The following is a 15,839-nucleotide window of genomic DNA, read 5'->3' on the forward strand; positions in this document are numbered from 1 at the left end:
ATCTTTGATTCCAAGTGACGACTGGTCACAATCTGAGGAGAATCCTTGAAAGCAGATTTGAAATATCCCGTCCAAGAGGCCAGAAACATGTGACCTTTGACCTTTGACCACCAACCAGCTAATCTGTTATACTTTGAATTCAAGTTAAGGTTTGTACCAAATTTAAAGAAAGTTCCCTCAGAGTGCTACTGGAGATGTAATAATGAGCGTGTTGTCTTCACTTCCAAGAGCCAGGAGGTTCTGAGCACCCCCCCCCCCCCATTCTTCAACAACAAGGCGATTCCCTCCTCAGAGCTGCCACTCGCTGGACCTCTTCATTATTTTGCATCATTTCTCTCGTAAGCACTTGATTATTCATGCAGTTCCTGCCCTTTTATTTTAAGCAGCAGCTGGATCTCTGGTCAAGTGTTTGCTGCACTTGAGAGTTGAGCCGATGATTCATTTATCTGAATAATGTGGTGAATTATGTGCCGTTGACTCGGTTCAGTTTAGACTCACACGATCTCAGCTCTCCGGCTATTATTGAGTTGAGGGACTTTTTCCAGACTCGACCACACGGTTCCGTCTTTAAAAGGTTCATGGGAGCGATACCATGGTCGATGGATTTCATTTTCCATTTAAAGTTTCAGTTTGCAGGATCGACTCTCATCGAGCAGTGAGGTTGCTTATTTATTATGGGTTATAATCAGTAACAAAAGTTAGTGGTCCTCTCTAGAGCGAGAGCTTCATTTTTCCATTCGGTACTACTGTACGACTTGGCCGATTACGTGGAAGAGGACATTTCATAGTTTTTCCTCCAATGTATGATCATTTATAATATATAAACACTATTATATCCAAGTTCTGCTGATGGTTGATCACTATATCACACTGGACCTTTAAATGGTCACTGGTTTGTATTTAATTAGGAGCATAAGAGGAACATGAGGTCGAAGCTGAAAATGCAACAGTTTCTCAGACACAATCTTCAGTTTTGTTAAATGAATAAAAAATGTGTTTGTTTATTGAAATTCACCGCCTTCTTGCTTGGTGTGAAATCATTTGATACAGTATGAAAATCCATACTGCATTAACACTCAATTAGAGTCTCATCCTTCTCAGCAACCTTTGTCCTATTGGTCGTCCCACGTCCCAGACACGGATCTGCCATCTCATGCTACAAGCTGACACACACAGTGGCGCCAGGACGGACGCCACAGCCCGGTGGACGGGGACGGGAGATGAGAGACAGAGAGAGAGAGAGACAGAGAGACAGAGAGACAGAGCTGAGTATTTCCACTGGCTGAGCAGAACCCGAGACCCGGAATCCAGTGGAGCCTTGTGTGGGGGAAGAGTGACAACAGATCGATTCCTGTGATTAATTAACTTCTAATGAGTTCATCTGAGCGTTGAGAGACACAGAAAGTTGGACACGTCCCATCATTCCCTCTCTCTCTCTCTCTCTCTCTCTCTCTCTCTCTCTCTCTCTCTCTCTCTCTCTCTCTGTGTCTCTCTCCGTGACCTCTCCTGCCCGTCGGCATCCATCCATCACGTTGGAAGGCAAATGAAGATCATCTTTTGTTTTATATTTTTGAATCGTCGAGCTAAACAGAAACATTTGAAATGATAAACAGTGCAACAACTTGGAATGGATTATTGGTTCCCGATCTGAGATCGATAGTTAAGGCTGCCGCTCATCTCAGGTACCTCATTGTTAACCATTACTATTACCGTGCATCAATAACACACATAGAACCGTGGAGATCGATCGCTATACTCCCGCCGTGACCTGATTTATTCCAAAGTTAGTGGCGCACTGGTTCCCACATGTGATTAACCGAGCAGTCATTATGATACCTGGGAGAGGGGGGGGGGGGGGGGGGGGGGGAGTGAGACCTGGCAGTGCAGAAGCAATGGAGATGAATGGTGGTGTGAATAGGGAAGTGGATAGGGGCGCAGAGGCTCCCCCCCCCCCCCCCCTTGTAGCTCCGTCTGCCCCCCCTCCATTTCTCAGCTGTGAGGGCTCAGCGCAGAGTTATTTGTCTCACAGTGAAATTAGTAATCGTGGCGCCATCCATCATTGGCTGACCTGCTATTGATCAGCGGTGCACCTTCTCTTTTCAACTAAATTATATTATGAAAAAAAAAAGAATAACAAATGTCTGCACCCTCCGAATGGTCCACACTTTTGCCTGCCTCAGCAAAAGTCACGCAAAAGCACAGACCCACCCCTGTGTGTACCCTCCATGAGACACGTCAAGCAACTCCATTGAAAGAGATTAGAATTGTTGTTTCGAGGACGACAAGTGCGGGACACGTTTTAACCCAGATAGACTTTGAGAACGGGGGGGGGGGGGGGTTTCTAGCGAGCACGGCTTGTTAAACAGCTCGGTGACAAATGCTGCATGCTGCTCCCTTGTGCTAAAGAATATACAGAGTGGAAACAAGCTGATACAGGCATCGACTGGTGAACGTTCCGGGGGGTGAGGTGCATGTGGAAAGACTTTTCCACAACATTCTGCATCTAAATATACATTTTCAATTTTCACGTCAGCTTTCAAAATGTACTGCAGTGCAGCAGAAATGAGGTCAAGAGCAGCTATTTCTTTTTTTTTTATTATTTCCAGCAGACAGTCAATAACAAAGACAGGCAGCGAGCTCGCGATTAGCCGGCTATTGATCACCGATGCCCGCGCGACGACCAAAACACTGCACACAGAGGTCACTTGTCACTGCCGGTTCACTCGTGTCCCGCTCATCGGTATGAAAACAATGGGATTTGCCGGCTGCAAGTTAGATTATGAGCTTAGTGCCTCTCAGTCAGGGAATGATAGGAATACTGACATGATACAGGCCGAGCGCTACAGGTTGGCGTGGGTGGGAGAGAACTGTTGTGTACACGGCACCGGTGCACAGGGAAGAGGGAAACATGTCACTGTCACATAGCGGCACATTAAGGCAATATCAATCACATCATAGCTTTCTAATTGCAGAAAGCTAAAGGGGATTGTGGGAACATATTGGTTATAGCTGGCTGTGGCTTCCACAACCTGCAAAGAGGCAGATTAGGGAAAGTGAGATTACCGCAAAGCACCGTTTACCATGAAAGGGGTTAAAACCTCGTGGGACATGACACACAACATCTGCATTAACTCTGCACGGTGGCGTGTGTGTGTGCGTGTGTTGGCTTGTGTGTTGGCGTGTGCAAAGGGACAAGGATGGAATGGCAAGGTTGATGTTTTAAATCCCCTTAGGAGCAGATCAACACCGGGGGCAGAGCAGCAAGGTACACGGCTCTCCCACTGCTTCACATCTGACCAGCAGGCTTCACTCACATTTTCTCCATTTACAGATCCCTAATCCCCCCCCCCCTACACACACACACACACACATAGCCCAGAAGTGGGACACTTTAGCAGGAATTCTCCGCCATATAATCACAGCCGAGCAAAGCATAATCCCACAGGCCCCATGTTCTTTCAAATGTACAGTACATGTTGTGTAAGAACAATGTTTGCCCGGCAGTCTTGCAGAGGGTGTTCTCAGACTTATCTGAGGATGAGTGTGAGGAGCAGGGGGGGATGGGGGGGTGGCTTGGGTTGTTGGTTGATTACACATGTACTCTGTGAACAACACAGTCCCTGAACACGTATGCGGCGTGTTCTCATGTGCCCTCTGACTGACAGGCACACCCAGAGAGGCCAGTACAGAGACACAGGCAGGGCCGGTGCAATATCGATTTCTTTAACAGTCCACTAGGCCAGTGATGCAGTGGTCCACATTTGTCCTGGTTGGCCACTGCTACACTGGGTGTACACCTCCATAAGAACAGCCACAGGCAGGAAAATGGCTTCCTCTGCAAAACAGATTTCATTTTTCTCTAGTATATAGTTTCTACTCATTTTAAGTGTATAGAAATAAGTGTGAATATCTTTGTATACTCAGGCCTTGTCTACACTACTTGGCACCATTGTAAATGAGGGTCTTATTCCTCAATGTGTTTTCCGAGGCAATAATCTTTAAAACAGAAATGATCCTCTTTGTTCCACACGACCTTCCTATTTCAAAATATGTCCAAACAAGAATGCAAACCTGCATACGAACTCTCGTACAGACATTCCGAGCCAGTAGGTGGCGATAAAGTCTACATCAATGTTCCAGCTAATACCAGAGAAGAACAAAGTTCCCTGTGAATGTCAGTGATGTTACACTTGACCAAGCAGCGCTAGACAAATGTAGAGAAACCAGCACTTAGCTGCCATTGTTGTTGTGGTTTCAGCTTCATACACAAAAGTTTTTGCAGATCTGCACTTGGGAAGGTTTTCTAAAATCCTGTTTCTTCAGGACACCTTCATGAAAAGATGAAACACGATTTTTTTTTCCTGAGTCCTCGGGATCCTGTCTGTTCATCCTCCCTTATCTCTCACTCTATTGTTATTTCACGCCCTCCATCCCCCCCCCCCCCCCCGTATCCCTGTGGATTCTTTCACAAACACCAGATAGGCTCTCACTCATCCCGGCGTTGATGCTTCTTCAAAATGTCTTCGCGCCGTGGACTTTGAACTGTGGACGCCCCAGGCACCCAGCAGACACCTGAGAGGGCCTGCGGTTTTGGCCTCCACTCCATCATATCACGCCCGCAGCTATGAAGAGAGAGAGGCTCCCCCCGCCCAGTTAGATTCGCTGCACACTAACACACATCACAGGTATCGATCCTTTCGGAGGGGCCGGTGAACCCCGGTGCTTCTCGGGTTGATGTCACACGCTTCACCGTGGGGACAAAAAAGACGACGTGACACCGCTTCAGAAGAAATCGTTGTTTGGCCACACGGGAAAAAAAAGCAGCATTTATCAATTATGGAAATTGATTATGGAGGCTGAGACTTGTAAGGGAAGAATCTTGGCATTAATGAATAAAACATGTAGGCTATCGTCAACATTAGGTGACATTTAACAATTTAACTAAATCGTTTTATGAAGCCATACATGTGTTTTTTCAGGTTGTTTCTAAGTTCATGAATAAATAAACCATAACCACACTAAAATATGTATTTTTTAAATACCAGATTTACACGATACAACCTCATATATAAACAAACCATTGAATTATTCCCTGTTTGATATGTTGAGGCCAGATTTGCTAACACAGAGTTGGAATGCCACAGAATCATATCCACTCGTTTATCTCTTACGAGCCTCCGACAATGACACCGCTCTCTTTCTGCACTGCAGGAAAACAAAGAGCCGTATCGAGACTGAATCCTTCCTGCTTAAAACTTTGCTCTTGGCAGAATCCCAGTTCTCCCTGAGCGATGCCCAGCCGACCAGTTTGCTCTCAATTGAATTAAACTCTCTTTTCGGGGTTCTGAAAACAAGTTTTCCCCGAACAGAACCCAATCCTCTCCTCCTGAACAGAGGACTTTTTCTTATAAATGGTTTTCGCAGACATCCATTAGTTTCTGCATGTGTGATTTATCGAGCTCGTCCAGACTTCCGCTGTAACAAGTGGACAGTCGAGGACGTATTTAGCTCCGATATAATGGATAACAGCAGTCAGTGGTCTGCCGAACACCCACTGATTAAAAAATGCTAAAGAAGAAGACGGTGTCCTTCAAGAGAAATAGCTTATTCATGTCAAGTTGTTTATACACTGTGCTGCAGGATGAACAACGCTTTTCATCCGTCGGTCAATAATAGATAGTTATAAACAGGAGGAATTGTTGCGTGAACAAAGTTGGTAGGTTTAAGTGTCACCTTGATATTTTGTGCACCAATCTATCACAATCCTAATGAACTTAATGCTCCAGATTCTAGCCTGAGTGACCGTCGGAGCTGCCTCAACCGCAAACTCCCACAACTCTGCTCTCCCCCACTGATCATCCATTCCGGAGGCAGTGCTGGGCGTTTGAACATCAACTGCCCATAAACCTTCCTGACAGGAGAATGAAGACATATTTCCCTCGTCTGCCCGTGGATCCCCGGCGATTGTCTGGGAGGATGAGAGCATCATCAATAACGTAACGTTAGAAAGCGGGTGGGTGGGTGGGTGGCTGTCGCAACGGCTACACGAGCCTCCCACTGACACCCCTCCGCTGGATGCAGTAAAATTAAATCGAATCAAAAGGAATAACTTTGCCTTGATGCTGATGCACAGTCTCTCTCTGTCTATCACACACACCCACACACGCACACATACACACTAGATTGTAGAACGACAATGTTTACACACACACAATCTGCTCCTTTCCACCTGCTCGTTTCCGGAAAAAAGACAGACACCGAGAAGCCTCCTCTCCGTTTTCTGAATTCATTAGCGCACAATCCATCTGTTTCCAGTCTCCGTACCTGGCTAAGTGTACGTTTACCTTTTCAAGGCATCCTCTGAGTCAATGCCGGCAAATTACAAAGGAAGAGAGCGGCCGCAAGTGAAGGCTCCATTAATTTCCCAGGAGAAAGTGTGCACTCTGCTTTGAGGGCCAGAGTGACCTTTCCCTGACAAGACGGCAGCGGCACAGACAGGAGCAGTGGACAAATTAGATATTAGAATACAGCAGCTGGAGGGGCTGGGTGAGAGTAAAGACAGCTGGGGATGGATGCATCATCACTGTAAGCATGTTTTTACACCTCTTATGTTCCCAAAAAGAATATTAAAATGCGCTAATGTGTCGTGGTTAGGTGACGTCGGTGCTATTTCTCACTATTGATTTGTCATTTCATCAGATGCCGTATTCTGCTCGTTGTCACGAAGCCGGGGGTCTTGCGTAACCAGACGTATCTGCAGCGCGGTGGAGGAACAGCCGTGCTGGGCTCATTATCATTCTGCTATAGGAGGAAAAACACTCTGCATGGGTTGTGTTCCTTTAAACAAATCACAATCTTCCCGGGTGGCACAAAGTCCAGGATGCAGAGACAGTGCCCCTGCAGAATGATGTCAATGGTTTAATGTGAATGTTCCCTGTACAGAAAATGCCACATACATAGTAGAAGATGTTGACTGTGTTATACATTAATCAAACTAATTTTACAAATATAGATACCAGTAGCCTAAATATGCCAGATTGTTTTTTTATCAAGATCCATGAATTATATCCCGGGAAATTGTTGAAAACGTCAAAAATAATGCAATGCATAAGAGAATGATTTAAAAGTAAATGCAGATGTCTCATTGTCTGCATCTCTCTGTGGACTTAGCTGTCAATCATGATGTTTCTATACCACTTGATGCGTATATTATCCCATCCACAAACATGGAGGAAACAGGAATTATGACCTGTAGTTATTAAGTAGTCTGGCTTCGCTATTGGGAAGCCATCATGTCGCCCATCCTTGTTCAGTCTGTGTTTGTAAGCATGTGGGCGACGTGATGGTTGCAGGAGTGAAGGGAATTCAGGAAACAGTTACCAGGCAGGAAGTGGAAGAGGAAGGAGGAAACGACGTGAGACACACGAGCGACAGCAGGTTTATATCCACAGTCGACATCTGGTGAGTCAGACTATGACCCCTCCTCCTCCTCCTGCTTGTTGCAGGTGTATTTTCATTATGTTCTGTTGTCTGTTTGTGTGAGGTCCTGTTTTGTGGGTCTGCTTGTTTCTCTTCCCTCTTTGCCCTCTGTCTCTATCTCTCTCTCTCTCTCTTTCTCCCTATACACCTGCCCATCATCAGGAATCAGCTGCCAGTCATCGAGCCATCACCGCACCTCCCAACCAGAGTTCTGCAGTGACAGCCCTTCCCCGCCGGATGTCTGAGCTCACCGCGGTTTGTCAATGTGCTCCCAGCTCTTACACCAGTAAATCCACCGGGCTTTCCCATCTGGTAGTTTGTTTGCCCCCCCCTGCCGGCTTTACCTTACATCGGTTCTCCTTGTCTCCGGGATCGCTGGTCTTTGCCAAGCCCACCAACCAGCTCCCATTCCCGGGACCCCTCCCCCCCGCTTAGCCTCCCTTTGGTTTCCTCCTCGTCACGTCTATCCACCGCCTCGTCATCCCTGACTGAGCTGTAATAAAGAACTCACCCCACCGGCGTCTGTCTGCATGTGGATTCAGCTCTGATTCACCGCAGAGTAAATATTAGCGAGCAGAGAAATTGCCTTTGATGCTCGTCTCTCACTCATCATCATTTAATAGAGAACAGAGAACTTTTCTCTCTGTGAAAAATCCAATAACAATCCAACGCTATTTTTTGTTGTTTACATCCCGGCTCATATCACATGTCAATCATAGAGACTTTACTGTAACAAATTAGCAGCACATTGAATATGTGTGTTTGCTTTTTTTTGTGTTATTTACACTTCTTGACTGGGGCTGAGATGGAAACTTGAAAATACAACTTCTACTGTCACTCAGCACGATCCAGATGACATTAATAAAACTCTAATTACGCTTTTATAGACATCTAACTCCAAGAACCAGGCTCTAACCCTTATGAAATCAAAGGAATGGAACCAAGGCCTGATATTTTACAGCCTGACTATTAACCTAATAATAGATAAATCCTAATTAAAATAAAACACGAATGCAAGCAAATGCTTACATTTGAATTAGACTCACAATACATGTTGTGTTACCTCGAAATACTTTCCTCTTCCCATCATGCAACATCATCAATTCATTAGTGGTCCTTGCAGTTCTCCTGAGTACAGTAACTGGTTTAAGTTTACTTTCACGAAATGTATAACCATCCGTACTGAGCAGTAGAGATGAGGGCTCAATATCAGAGTGTGGATTCCTGAGCTGGGCCAATCAGCAGCCAGGGCCAGGTTCGTATATATATATTGAAATTATATTCGGTCCAAAATTTCCTTTGACTGTAGTATCTGCTTTTCAGAGGACAGAAAGTTATTCTCCAACTTCCAGAGTTTGTCCCTTTGGAGCTGAGACTGACTGTTGAGCCCCCCCCCCCCCCCCCCGAGAAATCGTGACCGGTTCGTCGCCATCCCGGTCAACTCGGCTCCAATTTAGCTTCTTTACCCAGATCTCCAGCTATGTGGAGAATTGAACTTTTTATTCATGTGCACAAAAACAAGGTAAAATAGAAAATAAATAAAAGCACACATTATGCAGGGAAGATAAAAACAACAACCTGAGGGGAGTTATAAAAATTCTACACCTCAAAATAAACAAATACACCCACAAGTGAAAAAAAAAATGAAAAAAAGTATTATGATAAATAAAAATACAGCGAGGGAGTGAAATGCCTGTATGGCTCAACTTTGAAAAATCATCAAAGTCGAGGCAGTGGAGCCGCATGACTGGAATGTTGCTCAGACCATTAAGCATTTATATGACCGCGTGGCACACGTGTCACTTTGATGGACAAGGTCACCCTGAACAGGATGTGAGTCTGTTGCCTTTTCAGGTGTCTCATGCGGAGCTCTCCTGTGAAATTTATGTGTATTGTTTGTTTTTGGACCGTACTTACCAGGCAGGGCTGAAGCTGAGGAAAAGTAATAAAGAGGTGGGAGCCATTGTGAAAGTTATAACCAAGCGGCAGCTGCAGCTCCGGAGTCTGGGCTCAGAGGTGGATTCTAAGAAAACCTGATAACATTTGGACGTTTCTTGATCTCGGTAGATTTTTATAAAAACAGGGTCCTGTCCTCACACAGTAGAAAAAGAAAACTGCAGTTTTAATCCGATACACTTCTGCAGTGAGGGATCACAAGTCAGACGTGGTGTTGTGTGTAAGGGTCACAAGTGAAGACGATTGGTAAGTCACAGAACGAGATGTTCTCAGACAGTCTGTCGGGCTGTTTGACACCTTGTGCTCTGTGTCTGGTCTGGTTTTTATGTAAATCCATGTTCTCAAAACTCTGAGAACTTTGGTGTAAACATTTTTATTCAGAAAAGTCCAGCAAAATCATGATGTACGATTGTGGCTAGGGAGAGAGCAGCTGTACTGGTCCTTCCAGCCAAACTTCCACTATTCTTGGATTTCATCGATCGGAAAACCAGTTTGAGTAGAATAATACTTCATTTGGAAATTCTGGTTTCCTCAATCTCATTTGTTGCCCCGTCAACTCCAACTCCATTCACGCATCACAACGTTATTAGTCGTCTGTAAACTGTGTCGAACAGAACATGGAGTCTCGGCCCGGATGTCCACCGTGTACATTGAGAAACCGAAATACTCGCCTTTGTGCCGAGAAGCAAGTTGTGCTCTGAGATTGATGCCGCCCGGGACCGGTGCGCAGCTTCTGTTACACCACATTAGACATCGAGGTCCACTATATTTCTTTTGAGACAGCCAATTACAAACCTTCAGGAGGCTAATCAAAAAAATCAACATGATAGAGAATCTTGTACATTAGAGAGATTTAATGGACTGAAAATCAGCAAAAACCTGCTCTCCTGTACTAATTTAACTGCGAGGATCGGCTCAGTAGTCTCATAATATACATCCCCGACCCACACGGAGAGAAAATCAACAGCCGCCCCAGCAGTGACTAATGACTCACACCCACATGCTTGGTCTAAAGAACACAGGAGCCACTTCAGCTCGGTGAATAAGGTGCACTAATGCACATTGCGATGTAGTGCACTGGGAATGTGTGACAGGCATCCGCACTGGGAAATAATCCAGAGAGCACTTGGGCCAGAACGTGTTTTTATATAAAATACATCAATTGAAAAGCAAAAATAACAAAAAATACAAAACCAGAGTGGGAGATTACCTTTTATGGTCAAACAGGTGCAGGAGCTGGTTGTTAACTGGGACCTAACCACTCACTCCTTATCATCCATTCCGGAGGCAGTGCTGGGCGTTTTTTTTACCGTTACATTGATTTTATTTGGCTGGTGTCCTTGACCAGAGCACACACAAGCACTGGGAGCGTTCCAGTGTTCATTGCCAAGTGGACCCTTGAACATGTACACTGCCCGAAGCCAGGGAATCAAACCCCTGACCTCGTTGAACGATATAATCTGCTCCATCTGATCCACAGTTTTTAAAACGCACATTATTTGTGGTTTTTAATAATACAAAGGGAAAATACCTAAATCTTCCATATGGGTAGTTTTTTAATTGGATTGCTTATTGATATTTTTGCTGACTTTCATGTTCATGGCCACGTTGTTTCACATAAATCATTACTGTCATGATCTGTGTCATGGGAGAAGAACTAACACAAGACCCAGTCATTGGACATTTAAACCTCAGGATAACTCCTCCTGCAGAACCTCAATACTTCTCATGCATTCTTTGTCCATGTTGGGGAAGAAACAAGATACGGTGCCTCAAGAGTTATGAGTCTTTGTGGAATCACATCGATGGAGATCATTAAACTCTGAGCATTTCTATGTCTGTGTTGATTTCTTCTGGAATGCACACTGACAATAACAAGTCTCTCAGCTGAGGATTCATTGTTTCCTGTGTCTGAAGTCATCATCCCTCATGGAGAAGAACCTCCTCCATCCTCCAAGAAATAATTCAGACCATCAGTGTTAGTGTTTCCATTGTGAGTCTTGGTTTGAATCCTGGACCAGTCAGTCCTTGTGATTACACAAATCTACCCTCCATCCACTTTGTCATTACCCCCACCAAGGTCCACTGGATCCTTACCTTCAACCTCTGACTACTCCACTGTAGCACTGGGCACCCACCAGTAGCTCAGACTGGGTGTTATATTGCGGTGTTGTGTTGTGTTGTGTCCAGACGTGAACATGAGAAACTAATTGGGATCAAGACGTTTCTGCGGAACAAAGCCCAGCTGCCAGTGAGGCTGCTCTGAATAAATACATGTTTTACAGAAGAAAGTGTTTGGAAAAGCGTCTTTATTCTTTCATGAAAGAAAAGATGAGAAAACATTTAAAGAGTACAGTGGCTGCCCTGAGAAACTGGCACCACATTATTCAAATATGAAAAAAGTTTGCTGTGTGCCTCGTGAATTCAAATGTTTAACATCAGCCCCGCAACTCGGAAGATCTAAGAATCTATAGCACTCATGAATATTTTGTTAATTGGATTTATCGTGAGCAGCGCTGCGGATTCTCTTCGATGGAAACTAACCAACGGTTTCTGATGCTTTTTGAAAAGGTTTCCAAGGTTAGAGCAAAACTGTTTTAATAGGTATCTGCCTCTGGAGAAAGTCTGGAATGAAGCACCTTAAAAAACTCCTGATACCAGGTGAGCGTTCAGACTGAGGCTGGAGTCCTGTGCAGCTGTCGGCTCAGACTCGCCCTTTGGTGCACGTCTTCCACGCTCTCTCTCTTTCTCCCTTTTACGCTTAGATTCTGTAAATAAAGGCCGTAGATCCTAAAAATATATTTAAAGTAACAAACAAACATCAAAAACACAAGGAACAAACAAGAGTAAATCAATATAATCATTAGCATCCATAATTTGACAAGACGCTTCCGTGAATTGTCCCCATTAATAACAGTGAATTGAATGAGATGAAGTATTTTGTCATATTTCTACCAGAATGCTCATTTAAATTACTAATAGAAGCAAGAAACTCAATCACTTCATTGCATCGTAGCTCCTGAGGCCAAAGAGTTTTTGCCCAGTACAATTTATGATTTAATAATTTCAGAGAATATTCCTTTTTCCGTTTTTAATTTACCACATTATTCTTACAAAATATAAAACTTTAATGTCGGAAATTCAGAGCTTTTTATGGATGTTCAACCCCCCCTCCCTCTGGCTCTGTATTAATTTGGATTTATTGTTTCGTACCTACAATGGCCCTAATCCCATGTTGTAAATTACACTGCTCACTGTGTTCAGGAAGGAGCCTCTAATTGGGTCTGAGTGTATTGACCAGTGCCTGCGTTACGAGCGGTCGATACACCGTGGGTGGTGGTCAAAAGGCGAGACGACCCGCCCCCCCGCCCACATCCTCGGCTTCATGTTCTCCTGCTCTCCGGTCAGAGGTGAGTCCGTCCATCTCCAGCAGAGGAACAGAGAGGAGTGAGTTTTCTTGGTGGACGTTCACCAGACGCTCGGTCACGTTAAGCTGTGACCCAGCGATGCACTTACATGTGATGGCGAGAGAACAAGATGCATTTGCTCGTCCGACCCAGTGTTAAATGGTAGAAAACCAGTTTGATCCAACATACGACTCGAAACAGATTCAACCAATTTACTCTTTCATTGTGAATTTAACCGTTTCAGTACAACAGTATTTTGTAAAAGGTTAATCAATGAGAAAAGTAACATTATCCATCTGCTGTGTCTTTTGAGGCGGAGACAAGTGTTCCAATTAAAACTAATTAAACAAATGAGCATTCATTACTTACGATTGATTAATTACAAGATACAAACCTCTATTTCAAGAACAGAACCCGACTTAAATGAGGTGTGGGAGGGGGTTGGATGTATCGGTATTAAGATGTAGCCCGATCTTACCAAGCCCTAGTTTTAATACGCCAGATTCATTCCTGCTCCGTGGGGAAATTAGTGAAAATATCAATATGAAACATGGCAAGACCTGAACAGCCCAGATATGCCCTCTTGTCTGGAACCAAACCCAAATGTAACGGGTTCTTTCTGGGCTCATCCTTCCAAGTTTTGTAGAAATCACTTGTGTAGTTTCTGCGTAATCCTGCAGACAAACAAACGGATGAAAACACAATGGCGGATCATTCTCTGTTGATTCATGTCGCACAAATTAAACGCTATCACAGACGTGTGATTCTCAATGAATGTAATTTCCTGTGTTCAGACATTAAAGATGCTCTAGACGTCCTCTAGGCTACCTGTGTTCATCTCTGCTTCTGGTAACATTCAATGCAAATAGATCACAAAGCAAAGACTGCCGTTGACAAGCCATAACAACACAGACATTTGGTTCAAAGGTGGCGTGAGAAGCGAGTTTGCACAGTGTTGCTACCATGAATATCAAGTAAACACCATGAAAGATGTATGCAGTTACAGGCTCTCCCGTATGACGTCCGAAATGCGCCAAAACATCAGGAAGATGAAAGGGCGACCGTGACGTGCAGTGAGTAGTTGCCCTGTGAGTCTGTTTCGGTGCTTTCCACACAAGCATCGGTGTTATGTCATTTTAAGTGTGGGCACATCTAAGTCGTATATTTCTTTTGTTAAGCCGGAGTGAATCACGGCTGAAATTACCCGTTCACAGCTTGATTGCAGGCAACAGCATAGCATGATTAATCAAAGTGTTTTTCCAAACCGGCTGGAATTGCCTCTCTCTCTCTCTCACGCTCTCTCATTTAGAGAAGCACATCCAATCATGACATCACAGACACATCACAACAAATTAGACGGGGCGGTTTCCATCTAATGATGTTTATCGCCTGATGTGTAGATATAGGGACTTAATCACATTTCCTTCTCTTGGTGTGAAGCTAAGTGTTTATCCTTGAGCCCGGCGAGCACATTTGTGTTTAGCGATGCTATAAGTGCATCATGACTGGAAAGTTATCTGCAGAGGACGTTCAATTACGTGCTGACAAGAAGGGAGGGCTTTTCAAAATGCTTTTCCCCTTTAAGCTAATTAAGGGCTTTTGATGAAAACACTTCTTTCATTATTCATCAGAAAGCGTGTCGGCCCTGTCAAGCAGGACCGCTCTCGCCCTGATCCAGGATCTGTTAAACACACCACCACTGTGAATAGTGAAACTTGTCAGAAACACAATTGCTCCATTCGCTGCGGGTGTTGCCGGGCTCCACCCGCCTCTGCCAAGGATTTAGTTCTGTGAAGACGGCCCGGCTGACGGTAATTAAACTCCACATTTCCATTGATCCCCCTCATCCCTTCCTACATCCTCCCTGCCTCTGCCCTCATTCCTGTTCCCGTCCTGGGGAGAAATCTTGAATAAATAATGCAGGTTTCCGAGTGTGGACGCGTTAATTGGCCTGTCTTTATGAGACTATAGGGCTCGTGTTGACCTTTTGCGGAGGTAGCCGGTAGCCCGGGGCCGAACACGTGCTGGGGGACAGAGTGAGAATCGTTCGATGGCGATTTCTCTCTGAGGTCAATGAAGCCTGGATCTTAATGAAGATGTTCTGATAAAGAAAACAAATGTGTGGCTCCTACAGCTGTGGATTCTTAATTGTCATTTTCCCTTCTTATCAAAACATTCCACCCTCATATTCTTCTTTTTAAGTTGGTGTGGCGAGCGAAGCCGTTCCCCTCTGTCAGTGTTTGCACGGGGCATTAGAATGGGTCACTGATCTGTTTGGTTCAGTAAAATACATCCACCGGTCACAGGAGGCCATCTTGGCTCGGCTCCCCCCTCGAGTAGAAAAACAACTTCCAGCCAATCGTGTTGGGGCCAAGCTTGACAGAGCTCGACATTGAACGGTCAATTCATCACTAAAAATAACACCAAGTGATGGCTGTTGGAGTCTGGCTTCTCACTAATCAAATCACGATCATGATCATGAGGAAAACCGCCTGCACTGATCTCCAACCAGCGAGCCAATGACACGCAGCAGCAGCCTGCCAGCTGGCAGTTAGTGAGTTATTCAAATGGAGGCAGATGGGGACCTCGAGTTTCTCATAAAATATGACTTTACTGATTTTGCTGTTGAGCTGCAACCGAGGATCAGACCGAGCAGCACAACCTGCCCCGCAGCCGGACCCGAGTCTGGGGGAGGCAACTGAGAAACACAAAGCTATACTGGCTTTTCTGTCTTCTTTCTGGTTGGACTGGTCAAGCAGGTCCAGGTCAGAGAACCATTCAACATCCCAAAGGGCAAACGCATCCATACGCTCTTTATTTTGGAGAGAAACGAGGCGCTGGATCATACAGCTGCAATAAACCCGACATATAAAACCAACATGCAGATCCCCTCTGAGTATCTGCATGTTGCACTGAACAAATGTTGAGTGTTAAACGATGGACACTCCATCTTGGCTACGGATCTATGGAAGGGACCTCGGACACATTTTCAAATTC

This window comes from Platichthys flesus, chromosome 3 (genome assembly GCF_949316205.1).
Source record: "Platichthys flesus chromosome 3, fPlaFle2.1, whole genome shotgun sequence".
NCBI classification, from domain to species: domain Eukaryota; kingdom Metazoa; phylum Chordata; class Actinopteri; order Pleuronectiformes; family Pleuronectidae; genus Platichthys; species Platichthys flesus.